The sequence below is a fragment of the Musa acuminata genome, chromosome BXJ1-7, assembly GCF_036884655.1.
Source record: "Musa acuminata AAA Group cultivar baxijiao chromosome BXJ1-7, Cavendish_Baxijiao_AAA, whole genome shotgun sequence".
NCBI lineage: Eukaryota > Viridiplantae > Streptophyta > Magnoliopsida > Zingiberales > Musaceae > Musa > Musa acuminata.
The window spans coordinates 28,580,086-28,594,661 of NC_088333.1; positions in this window are offsets into that span (position 1 = coordinate 28,580,086).

Genomic DNA, 14,576 nt, shown 5'->3' on the forward strand with positions numbered 1-14,576 from the left:
TTGATTCACAAAAAAATTTCAAGTTATAACTCCGAGGAATCAAGAGAAAAATAATCATTTATTTAGATAATACTCTTCTTTAGTAAATAACAAAAAGAAATCTTGGGAGATCAAGGATCTTGATTCGCATAAGATATCTCAAGTTAAGAAATCAAGAGAAGGTTCATGATTCGATTGAAAATATCTCATTTAGATTCAAATCGTCAAAATTATTTTCATAGTCTAAGAGATTCATAAAATGATACAAATTGATTCCTCAAATTCTTATTGAAAAATCGATAAGATAGAGATAGAGAAATTTTTAAAATGCATTTCTTTTTAGTTGTTTTAATTTATGTGATTTATTTCATACAAGTATGCCTTTATCTTTTATGTCAAATCAAAACATACATTATGTTTAAAATCAAAAAATAAGATTTATCATAAAAATCATCAAGATCAAAAGTGTACTACATAATTCCAAAACATATGATTTCAAATCATCATTACTTCGTATCCTCATGTATAGTATAAAATATCGAGCATTGTAACAAAACTTTTAACATTTTCATTACATCATTACATCATTATGCATCATTAAATCATCAAACCTAATTTCATAATACATAAAGCATTTTTAATCAAAATTATTTTGTTAGTTGTAGTAATGCATTTTTCTTTTTAAGTGAATCTAACTCTTCATGCTTAATGCTAGAAGTTAAACATGCAATTGTCATGCTCAATTTTTTTTATTTTTTATTTTCAAAATCATTAGAAAGAGAAGCACGATTAGAGAGATCGTAAGCCAATGAGATGTAGCAGTGGAAAGAGTTACATCCGAAAATAACATTGCAGATCCACTAACAAAGTCGTTGTCTCAGATTGTCTTTGAGCGTCATAGGGGTCTGATGGGGATCAGACACATAGGTGATTGGTTTTAAGTCAAGTGGGAAATTGCTAGTCATAGGTGCCCAGCAAGCCAATCACGTGAGTGATGGCACGTGTGACTTGATACAGAATCTTTTGCTTATTATATTTTGGCATATATCACTTTATAACTATTGTATATATATATATATATTATGATGTCTTTGGATTTGTGCAATGGGAATAAGATCGTGATGAGATCACGAAAATGAGATCGATTCACCTTTATACACATATCCTAAATAATCCCAATCATAGGTTACTCGAGAGGGACATCGTGATAACCGGATAGACTAGTGTGCTGTATACCCGTTCATATGATGGATGCAGCGGGTCTCATAGTTGCTCATGTAGGGACACTAGGGATACAGTATAGGTGCTCATTAGAGAATGAGTTCACTAATTGATCCGCTTACGGAATGCTGGATGGTTGATGATGCCTTATTGTCATACAGCGATTCTGTAGTCCTAGTGGTATATCTGGTCCTTAGACTTGAGACACCAAGGATGTCATGTATGAGTGCTCCACTCTTTGATACCAGACTTATATGTTTGGCTATCCCAGATCTAGTACAACTAGTCATTGGGAGTGGTTGTCGACCTTACGATGGCTATTGAGTATCGATAGAGGATCATCCACTCTCGGCGTCATAAGAGGAATATCCCATGTGTTCTTACTCAAACAAATCCCTGGTCAGGGTCATTCAGGTTGAGAGAGAAAGAGTTCTCCAAGAGAATCCGATTAGAGCGAGACTCGAGTAGAAACCGTATGGGTCTGAAAGCACCATAAGGGACTATAGGTACACGGTAACTGAGTGGGTCTGAAAGCACCATGATTGGATTCCCCTGTATCGTCTAGGGACTACGGCGTAGTGGCCTAGTACGTCCGTAGTCGATGAGTCAAGTGAATTATTACAAAGAATAATTCATTGAGTTAGAAGGAGTTCTGATAGGTATGACTCACGGCCAGCTCGATATTGAGCCTATAGAGTCACACACATATGGTAGGCATTGCGATGAGTAGAGGTTCGAATATGAGATATCCGACAGAGCCCTTGTCTTATTGGATATCCAATAAGCCCCTGAATTATTGGATCCCATGGACGAGATCCAATAAGAACCCATGAGAGATTATTAGATAGAGATCCACTAATCTAAAAGGCTTGGGTTATTGGATGCAGATCCAATACCCACTAGGCAAGGATCCATTAGGGTTTGACAGGGGACCTCTATAAATAGGAGGGATTCAAAGCCTCATAGGCTAGAGCCTTTGCTTGCCTCTCCTATTCTCCTTCCCCTCTCCACCTCAGAGCAGGCCTGGAGTTTTAAGGAGTGTCGTCACAACCCTACTGTGTGGATCACCATTAGAGAGGAGGACGCTTGACCTCCTTCACCCTCTCCTAAGGATCTACAAGGAAATAGGGATATACGATCTCCCTAGGTAACACAATATATTCTATACGCAGTTTTTCAGTTTCGCGAATTTTGCGCACCAATCTTCGCACGACGACGAACATCTCTTTGGGAATCGAGGATTTTATTTTTCTTGTTCTTCCACTATGCATGTGATATCACCCCCAAATATTTTCCCAACATATATTCCGTCCCATTGAACATAGGAGGACGAATGATAGAGTGACCCTCTTAAAAGCCGAAAAAAATCATCTTTCTTGGGTGTTAATCCAAATAGAGAGAAACATGGCTCTGATACCAATTATTATGACCAAGTCGGCACTAAGAGGGGGGTGAATTAGTGATTTCGCAAAAACCTCAACGATTCAAAAATTCTCATTCGATGAAATCGTATCGAAAAGATGCTTGACTTGAAAGCATGTTCATAAGATAGTGAAAGCAATAAGCAAGTATATCAGTTTGCAATATAAATGAAAAGCATAAAAGAAATGCAAACCAAGTTTTATAGTTGTTCGGTCGTCGTGACCTACATCCACTCCTGATTTAGGTCCACTCCCGATTCCTCTTCACTCGAGACCACCGGCTTCCACTACTGATCTTCTTTCAACGGATGAAGATCAACTACCCTTTTACACTCTTTCTCCTTTTCATAGGCTCAAGAGAGATTATTTACACCTCTCTTTCTTTTAGACCTCACTCCTCCCTTAGAAACCTTCTAACTCTAGGATGAAGAGACTCACTAAACTTAGAGAGATTACAATACTTTTTCAACTTAGAATTCTTTCCCCTTTCTGCCCAATTCTTGCTTCTCCATGTAGGAATAGTTTGAGTATTTATAGACCGCAAATGGCTTCAAAATTGGAGCTAAAAAATGTCTCATCCTGAGTTTCTCGGGTCTTGGCAGTACCACCACTTATGTTGGGCGGTACTACCACCTATAGAACTAACACTGGGTGGTACTACTGCCCAAACTGGTGGTATCACTACCTGACACTAGGCAATACCACTACCTCTCATAGTACTATTGCCTAACACAATCTTGGAGATTGTGTCTTGGAGACTGAGCCTTTAGCGGTGCCACTACCTGGGCCGATGGTGCCACCGCTTGAACCTAACTTTTGGGTCATTGAATGGGCCTTTCTCTTAGCCCAAAACAGCCCCAACATAGGCCCAATTAGCCCCTAATTGAGTTGGCCTAATTTCAACCCAATTACAATTTAAAACTACTTCAATCTAGACAACTATTATAAAGCATTAATCATATGTTGTCCGACATGTCATTAGTTCATCGGCTCTTCGTCCAATCCTTTGGCGCATCGTCCTCTTTTGTGGCCTTTTTCCCAATCGACATGTTGACCTCTATAACTCCGATCTTCTTGGCGCAATGTCTACTCTTCTAGGCCTGATGCCCGAACTCATGGCATGAAGCCTTATGCTAACACGTCAACCGATCCTCAGGCTCGACGTCCAATCTTCTGACATGTTCCACTCCGGCCCAACATTGATTCTTCCTACTTTAATTGTCTCTTCATGATCAAAGCTAATCTTGCATCACTTAAACACATATTAAATCATAACTTTATCAATTGGTTTCATCATCAAAATCTGAGATTCAACAATTAGATATCCAATAAGATAGGGGCTCCAGCAAATATCTAATATCCAAACCTCTACTCGTTGTAACACCTACTATATGTGTGTGACCCTCTAAGCCCAATATCGAGTTAGCCATGAGTCATACCTATCATAACTTCTTCTGGTTCAGTGAATTATTATCTTCATAATAATTCACTCGACTCATCGACTACGGACGTACTAGGTCATTATATTGCAGTCCCCAAATGATACAATGGAATCTAATCCATTGGACCTGTCTGTCCTTAATTACCATATATCTATAGTCCATCATCTATCTAATATCTCAAAGATCATATACCGAGCATGGTGCTATCATACCCATATAATTTCTACTTGAGTTTTGCTCTAATCGAATTCTCCCGAAGAACTCTTTCTCTCTCAATCTAAATGACCTTAGCTAGGGATTTGCTTGAGCAAGAACACATGAGATATTCCTCTCATGACACTAAGAGTGGATGATTCTCTATCGACACTCAATAGCTCTCGTAAACTTAGGTGACACTCCCGATAATCGGTTGTGTTAGATTTGGAACTTCTAAACCTATAAGTCTACTATCAAAGAGTGGAGTACTCATACGTGATATCCTTGGTGTTTCAAGTCTAAAGACTAGATACACCATTGGGACGATAAAATCATTGTATGATAATGAGACATCATCAACCATCTAGCATTCCGTGAGTGGATCAATCAGTGAACTCATTCTCCAATAAGCACTTACACTATATCCCTAATGTCCCAACACGAGCAGCTATGAGATCAACTACCTCCATCATATGGATGGGTATATAGTACACTAATCTGTTTGGTTATCTCGATGTCTCTCTCGAGTAACCTATGATTGGGATTATTTAGGGTCAATGTTTAAAGGCGAATCGGTCTCATTATCGTGATCTCATCATGATCTGATTCTCATTGCACAGATATATGGACATCACAATATATATTCATATAACAAGTGTTTCCTCTTTTCACGAGCTCAAGAGAGAACCTTTACACCCCTCTTTTACAAGTGTTCCCTCACAATCCTCCCTTAGGACTATCATTAAACTCTAGGAGGAGAGACTCTGCACTTTAAGATATTACAACTTTGGGATCATAGAGTTTTTGTACTACTTTCATGTGTTTTCCAAGCAAGAATTTATGGGGTATTTATAGACCCCAAATGGCTTTAAAAATTGAAGCCAAAATTCAAATCCTTGGGTTTTCGAGATACTAGCAGTACCACTGCTAGTACTAGGCGATACCATTGCCTGCCAGTCTGACACTGGAAGATACCACCACCTAGTCTAGTGATACCATCGCCGACACAGTCTGGGAGACTATGATTGGATGGTGCCACCGCCCAATCTAATGGTACCATCGCTTGACACTGGGCGATACCACCGCCCAGTCTGATGATACCACCGCCTAGCACCCTCAAAGACTGGGCTCTTAGAGATTAAGTCTTTGGCAGTTCCATTGCCTAGTTTGGTGGTGCCACCACCTGATCCAACTTTTGAGTCACTAAATGGGCCTCCCAATGGGCCTAAATCAGCCCAAAATTAGGCCCAATGGGCCCTAATTGAGTTGGTCTAATTATGTTTAAAACCAACTCAATTACAACCTAGACTACTTCAATCAAGACACAATTAATTACAAGCATGAATCGTCATGTCGACCTCCACAACATTTGATCTCCTTAGTATAATTTTTTATCATTTTGGCCCGATGCCCGAATTCATGACACAAATCCTTCTATCGACACATCGACTAGTCCTCTAGCCTAACGTCCAATCTTCTGACATATTTTATTTCGGCCCAACCTCTAAATCCACTGCTTTAATCGATTTCTCTTTTCCTGATTGAAGCTAATCCTGCATCACTTAAATGCACATTAGATTATAACTCATTAATTGATTTCATTATCAAAATATGAGATTCAATGATCTCACCCTTTTTTATAATGACAACCAATTGATGATGGAGTTTAAACTAAACTCCCCCTATCAACATGCTATAATTTCAATCATGAATTATATGTAATACATCATATCATACTTATATCATAAGTTTAAGTATTACATCCAAACCATCATACATAGTAAAATTTCATTATACCATGTATGATCATTATCACACCTTCTCTCCCTTTGTCATAAAAAAAAAAGGAGAAGTGCAACTAGCAAGTTTTTGAAATATGTAAGCTAGTAAGATAGTAAGTTTTGAATATGCAAGCTAGTAAGTTTTTGAGATATAAAAATTAGCAAAATTTTTGCTTCTCTTGATATGTGCAAGATAGCATGTTTTTGTATCTTCTTGAAATGTGGAAGTTAGCAAACTTTGCTTCTCTTTTGAGATGAGCAAGCTAGCAAGTTTTTCTTTCTTTGCAAGCTAGGAATTTTTGTAAGTTAATAAGTTTTTGCTTCTTCTTAAATTGTGCAAACTAACAAATTATTCTCCCCCTTTTGTCATTGTCAAAAAGAAAGGAAGAATACAATGATACAAATTTTTCTTTTTTACATCAATGATCTAAGCATCACATAAGGTATACAATCATAAATATAAAGGATTTGTACATAATGAAAATTATGTCATTAAAGATATAATGTCAAAGATCATATGAATACCAAAAGATATGATTTATTTTGATAAATCTCCTCTTAAATAACATAAAAAAATCTTAGGAGATCAAATAGTAAAAGATCTTCAAAAGAAATTTGAAGTCATGAATTTCGAGAAGTTGAGAGAAAAAACATAATTCATTTGGATAAATATTCTATTTAATAAAATAAAAGAATCATACGAGAATATAGAGTATGAGATCTTGATTCATATAAAGAAAATATCAAGTCATAATTCCAAGAATTTAAGATCATGAAAAAAAAATTTCAAGTTATAATTCCTAGAATTTACAAGAAAAATCATAATTCATATAAACAAAAATCTCCTCTTAAATAATAAGAAGGAATTATATGAGAACACATAATAAGATATCTTGATTCATTTAGAATAAATATCAAGTATCATGTGAAAGATTTGGATAAAAGTCATTCTAATTTAAATCATCAAAATTACTTTTATAAGATTCAAAATGACATAAATAGATTTATCAATCTCTTATTGAAAAATCGATAAGATAGAGATAGAGAAATTTTTAAGAAAAATGCATCCCCTTTTTATATATTCTAATTTATGTTATTTATTTCATACAAACATGTCTTTGTCTTTTATTCCAAATAAAAACATGCATTATCATTTAAAACCAAAAATAAAAAATCATCACAAAAATCATCAAGATCAATAAGCCATAAATCATAAAAAAATCATCATGCACAATTTCAAAATCACTAGAAAGAGAAGTATGATCTCTTTTTTTTTATTTTATATACTAATTTAAAAATAACTCATGAAATGTATTAAGTAATTTCATAGTAAAGTAAAGGAGTTTTGGTTAAGTCACTTATCACGTTGTCGAAAGCTACCAAAGCGTAGTTCACCACCTCTTCTTTGTCAGTTTGCTCCTTGTCTTTGAATGCATTCGAATTATCCCAAGTCATCTTAAGTGCTTTCTTCTTCTTTTGGAGCTTCTTCTTCACTTGCGGATATTCGTTTTTGAAATGCCTCGACCGATTGTATTCATAGCAAATTGTTTTGTCCTATTTAAGTTCATTTTTATTTTTTTATTCTTGGTTTATGAACCTTTTAAATTTACTTATGAGGAGTTCAAAGTCATCATCACTTGAGCTTTCGTTCGAGTGGTCTTCTTTTGTTCTAAGTGTCAAATCTTTCTTGTTCTTTGGAAGGTTGTTCTCATGTTCATCATATTCCAAACAAGTTATTTCATAAGTCATTAAAGACCCGATAAGTTTTTTAAATAGAAAATTATTTAAGTCCTTCGCCTCTTGTATTGTCATTACTTTAAGGTTCTTAATATCTTATTAATAAGTTTAAAATTAGAAAAATATTTATCAAGTACTTTTAAACCATTGACAACATTCGTAAAACAGGTGTACATGTCTTTAATGGTCTCGCTTGATTTTATACGAAACAACTCATAGATATGAACCAAAAGATTAATTTTCGATACTTTAACCCTACTTGTGCCTTCGTGTGTAACTTTGAGTGTATGGCAAATCTTATGTGCAGTTTCATAAATCGAAATATGATTAAACATATTTTTATCTAAAGTGCAAAATAAAGTATTCATAGCTTTAGCATTCAAAGAAAAAATCTTCTTCTCCAAATGATTCCATTTGTTCATTGGTTTAGAAGACTTTTGAAAATTATTTTTAATGATATTCCATAAATTGAAATCCATAGAAAGCAAGAAAACTCTCATTTGAGTTTTTCAATACGTGTACTCCGTCCCATTGAATATACGAGGATGGATGATAGAATGACCATCTTGAAAGCCTGAAAAAGCCATCTCTCTTGGGTGTTAAACCGAACAGGGAGAGACAAACATAACTCTGATACCAACGATTAGGACTAAAATCGACACTAAGAGGGGGGGTGAATTAGTGCTTTCATAAAAATTACGATGATTTGAAAACTTTATTCGATAAAGCCCGTATCGGAAAGAAGTTAACTTGAAAACACATTCGTAAGCATAGTGAGAGTAAGACATCAATTTGCAATGCAAATAAAAAGCATAAAGTAAATGCAAATCAGATCTATAGTGGTTCGATCGTCACGATCTACGCCACTCCCGATTCCTCTTCCGTCGAGGTCGTCGGCTTCCACTACCGATCTTTTTTCCAACAAGCGAAGATCAACTACCCTTATAACTCTTTCTCCTTTTCATAGGCTCGGGAGAGAACATTTATACCCCTCTTTTACAAGTGTTCCCTCACACACCTCCCTTAGGACTATCACTAAGCTCTAGGAGGAGGGACTACACTTTAAGATATTACAACCTTGGAATCACATAGTTTTTGTTATACTTTCGTGCATTTTCTAAGCAAGAATTTGTAGGGTATTTATAAACCCCAAATAACTTCAAAAATTGAAGTCAAAATTCAAATCCCTAGGTTTTCGGGGTACTAGTAGTACCACCACCAGTATTGGACGATACCATTGCCTGCCAGTCTAACAGTAGGTGGTACCACTGCCTAGTCTGGTGGTACCACCACCTAACAGCCTCGGAGACTGGGCTCTTGGAGAATGAGCCTTCGGCTGTTCCATCACCTGGTCTAGTAGTGCCACTACTTGACCCAACTTTTGGATCACTGAATGAGCCTCTAAATGGGCCCAAATCACCCCCAAATCATGCTCAATGGACCTCTAATTGAGTTAGGTTAATTACATTCAAAACTAACTTAATTACAACCTAGACTACTTCAATCAAGACACAATTGATTACAACCATGAATCACATATTGTCCAGCATGTCATTGGTTCATCTGGTACTTCGTCTAACCCTTCGGCATTTCATCCAACCTTTTGGCGCATCGTCCTTTCCTTTGGCGTATTGCTCAATCGTCATGTTGGCCTCTACAACATCTAATTTTCTTGGCATAATTTTCGATCCTTTTGGCTCGATGCCCAAACTCATGGTACGAAACCTTCTACCGACATGTCAACTAGTCCTCCGACCTGACGTCCAATATTCTGACATGTTCCATTCTGACCTAACTTCTGATTCCACTACTTTAATCAATTTGTCTTTCCCTGATTGAAGCTAGTCCTGCGTCACTTAAATGCATATTAGATCATAACTCATCAATTGATTTCATTATCAAAATACAAGATTCAATATTCCTTGTGTAACATGAACTACAGAATTATGACTAAAGCTTTTAGCCAATCGTATTAAGCCTCCCCTAAGTAGCCTCATATCTAAGGAATAATTGAACTTCATTGTTAATCGTAGCATACATAATGACATACTTGTGGTCCAAAAAATTATTTACTCTATGCATTACTCTAGGAATGAGAAACCTTTTATTCTTGTTAAAATTGACTTCGAGAAGACCTATGATAAACTCTTCTAGGATATTGTCATTAGTATGTTACGCGAAGCTAACTTCCCTGAACACTTCAATAGGTGAATCTACTCTTGCATTTCATCCCTTTCATTGGGTGCTTACTCGAGGGGAAACCTTTTCTTTTTTTTTAGAGTGGTTGGGGTATCAAGCAGGGAGATTCGTTATCACCTTACCTATTTGACATTGTTTCTCAATTGTTATCCTTTCTCTTGAATCAAGCCTATGATAGGAATTTAGTTGCATTATTTTGCTTCAAATGTACCTATAAGTTGTGTCATCTTCTTTATGTTGATGATATCCTACTATGTTTTTATGCTAATAAGAAATCATGTGATACCATCATCCAAATACTTAGGTTCTATGAATCCTTGACTAATCTTAAGGTAAATACCTCAAATCTATTATCTATTTTTTTTCATAACAATCGTAATGGTATTCAGAAAGAAATTTACAATCAATTTCAAATCCAAGAGAGTTGATTTTCTTTCAAATATCTAGGCGCCCTCATTGCCCCTAGTCGTGTTCCTTCTATAGCCTTAGGTCTTAGCATGGCTCCTCTCCCTTGGAAGGATAGTTTTTATCAATTTTATGCTCGGTGCCTTACTTTTACATTCTTTGAGTATCTCTTGGATGCCTAACTCCACCCTTAATCTTATTAATCAATATATTAGATCCAAGAAAGATAATATACCTTAACGTGGATGTTCTATCATCAAAGTTTCCCACCCAATCAGCATCAGCAAAGGCATGGAAATGAAGTGGGGTATATTTGTGGAGAAAGAGGCCATGATTGAGGGTCCCTTTATGATACCGTAAAATTTGTTTAACCGTAGACCAATGCATAGTAGAAGGCTAGTGCATGTATTGAGATAATTTATTGAATGCAAATGAGATATCTAGATGGGTGAGAGCCAAGTACTATAAGAAGGCAAGTACTTGTCGGTATTGAGTTGATTCCGTATGAGGGCTACCATCACATAATTTGAGCAATTCACTAGTAGAGAGGGGAGTTGCAACCTCTTTTGCATCCTATATATTTGTCTTAGATAATAAGTCTTAAATATACTTTCTTTATAATATGAGAAGACCTGAGGGTGTAAATGTTGCTTCCACTCCTAAAAAGTAACTTAAGAATCCTAAATCTTTGAGAGAGAATCGATCAGCCAATTGCTTTAGAAATGCCTGAATCTTCAAGGGATCATTGCTTGTGACAATAATATCATCCACATATACTATAAGATATATTATATTGTCATTTTATTGTCGTATGAATAATAAGGTATCAGACTTGGAGTTGATGATGCTAGTTGATGTCAAAAATGATCCAAGTTCAGTATACCAAGCTCTTGGAACTTAACGGAGTCCATAAATGACTTTTTGTAGTTTACAGATATGTCTCGAATACTAATGATGAATGAAGCTAAGGGGTTGCCGTATAAAGACATCTTTAGTTGGAGTCCCCTATAGAAGTGCATTATTAACGTCTAGTTGTCATAAGTGCCAGCCTTTGGAGATAGCTAAACTTAGGATAAGCTGAATTGTTATGGGTTTAACAACGGGACTGAAAGTCTTTGTGAAGTCTATTCCAAGTCATTGATGAAACCCTTTGGTTACTAGACATGCTTTATATCTAGCAACGGATCCATATGGGTTCCGCTTAATTCGAAAGACTCATTTACACTCGATGATATTTTGTGTAGGATGAAAGGATACAATGGTCCATGTAGAGTTATGGAGTATAGCATCATATTCTTCACACATAACTTTGCGCTAGTGTGGAGATTTTTGGGTGTGAGTTGCTAGTCATAGGTGCCCAGCAAGCCAATCACGTGAGTAATGGCATGTGTGACTTGATACAGAATCTTTTTGCTTATTATATTTTGGCGTATATCACTTTATAACTATTGCATATGTGCATATATATTGTGATGTCCTTGGATTTGTGCAATGGGAATCGGATCGTGATGAGATCACGATAATGAGATCGATTCACCCTTAAACACATATCCTAAATAATCCCGATCATAGGTTACTCGAGAGGGACATCGTGATAACCGGATAGACTGGTGTGCTATATACCCGTCCATATGATGGATGCAGCTGGTCTCATAGTTGCTCGTGTAGGGATACTAGGGATACAGTACAGGTGCTCATTGGAGAATGAGTTCACCGATTGATCTGCTTACGGAATGCTGGATGGTTGATGATGCCTTATTGTTAGACAGCGATTCCGTAGTCCTAGTGGTATATCTGGTCCTTAGACTTGAGACACCAAGGATGTCCTGTATGAGTGCTCCACTCTTTGATACCAGACTTATAGGTTTGGCTGTCCCAGATCTAGTACAGTTGGTCATTGGGAGTGGTAGTCAACCTTACGAGGGCTATTGAGTGTCGATAGAGGATCATCCACTCTCGGCGTCATGAGAGAAATCTCTCATGTGTTCTCGCTCAGACAAATCCCTGGCCAGGGTCATTCGGGTTGAGAGAGAAAGAGTTCTCCGGGAGAATCCGATTAGAGTGAGACTCGAGTAGAAATCGTATGGGTCTGACAACACCATGCTCGATATACGGTCTCTGGGATATTAGAGGGATGAGGGACTATAGGTACACGGTAACTGAGGATAGACAAGTCCAATGGATTGGATTCCCCTGTATCGTCTAGGGACTACGACGTAGTGGCCTAGTACGTCCGTAGTCGATGAGTCGAGTGAATTATTACAGAGATAATAATTCACTAAGTTAGAAGGAGTTCTGACAGGTATGACTCACGGCCAGCTCGATATTGGGCCTAGAGGGTCACACACATATGGTAGGTTTTGCGATGAGTAGAGGTTCAGATATGAGATATCCGACGGAGCCCTTGTCTTATTGGATGCAGATCCAATACCCACTAGGGGAGGACCCATTAGGGTTTGATAGGGGACCTCTATAAATAGGAGGGATTCCGAGCCTCATAGGCAAGAGTCTTTGCTTGCCTTTCTTATTCTCCTCCCCCTCTCCACCTCAGAGCAGGCCTGGAGTTTTGAGGAGCGTTGTCGCAACCCTGCTGTGTGGATCACCGTTAGAGAGGAGGACGCTTGACCTCCTTCACCCTCTCCTAATGATCTGCAAGGAAACAGGGATATACGATCTCCCTATGTAACACAATCTACTCTATACGCAGTTTTAAGTTTCGCGGATTTTGCGCACCAATCTTCGCACGACGACAAACATCTCTTTGGGAATCGGGGATTTTGTTTTCTTGTTCTTCCGCTGCGCATGTGATGTCGCCCCCCAAGATTTCCCAAAATGAGTAATTGTGGTAGGTTCACTGGTCTTAGGAGAGGATTTTATGATAGTATGTAGGTCGAGAACCATATGTGGTTTAAAGATACCACTTTTCGAGTGTATTGTCATTGGATGTCCAGGAGTTGTATGTTATGTTATTGATATGGGTGGTGGAGAGGCATTGACATGGGTCGGAGTAGGCCGAGGTACATCAGTGTCACTAGGTCCAACAGAGGGTAAAGAAGGTAGTTGAGTTTCTGAGAACATTATTTCAGTAGAAGGTGAAGCTTGTGAAGAAGGAAGGGGAGAAGCAATGGAGGGGGTGATGAGCTATTAAATCGGGAGAACAAAAGAGTGTGGATCCTTAGGAAAAGGACTGGATGGTGTGGTGAGAGGCTCATTTAAGGGGATCGACGATATACTCTAGTTATGTATATTTGTTGGAGTAGCTTGCATGGTAGGAGACTCATGGTTTTAAAATGGAAAGGTAGACGACACAAAAATAACATGATTTGATATAAAGACTTTTTGAGTTTTTGGTTTGTAGCATCGAAAGGCATTATGTTCAAGAGAGTATCCTATGAAAATGCAAGGCTTAGATCTAGGTGTTATCTTATGTGAGGCATAGGGACGTAGCCATGGATAACATAAACAACCAAATACTTTGAGTTTTTGAAGGTTTAAAATTTTAAAAAATAATTTTTCAAATGGTGATTGGTATTGGAGGACTGGAGTCTGCATATAATTAATAAGGTAAACGGCAGTTTGATAGGCTGCAGACCAAAAGGTTGCTGGCATGGAGGCTTGATGTAGAAGTGTGAGACCAGTTTCTTTTATATGTCGATATTTGTGTTCAATAGAGCCAACTAGTTGAGGAGTATGTGGGAGAGATTTATGTGTTGGATGTCACAGGTTGAAATGTAGGATGTGAGGGCTTGATATTCACCTCTGCTATCAGAGTAAATTATTTTACTTGTAGACTGAAAGAAATTTTCGACCAACTTTTTAAAGTTAGTGAAGATTATTGAAACTTCAAATTTATGATGGAAAGGGTATATCTATGTGTACTTAGTGAAATAGTCTACGAAGATGACATAAAATCTAAACTTGTCAAAAGAAGTGATTGGGGCAGGGTCCCAAACATCAATATAAATAATTTCAAATGGTTTAGAACATGATATGGAGGATATGCCAAAAGGGAGTCTATGACTTTTATTACTGAGACAAGCATCACAATGAGTTATAATGCTATTATTTTTAAGAGTAGGAAGAGAATAACGAGAAAATAATTTATGTTGGATAGAGAGGAGGGATGACCAAGATGACGATGCCACATATCAATTGGAGCTGCAACTGAAAAGTAAACAGTGGATTGTTTTATTTGT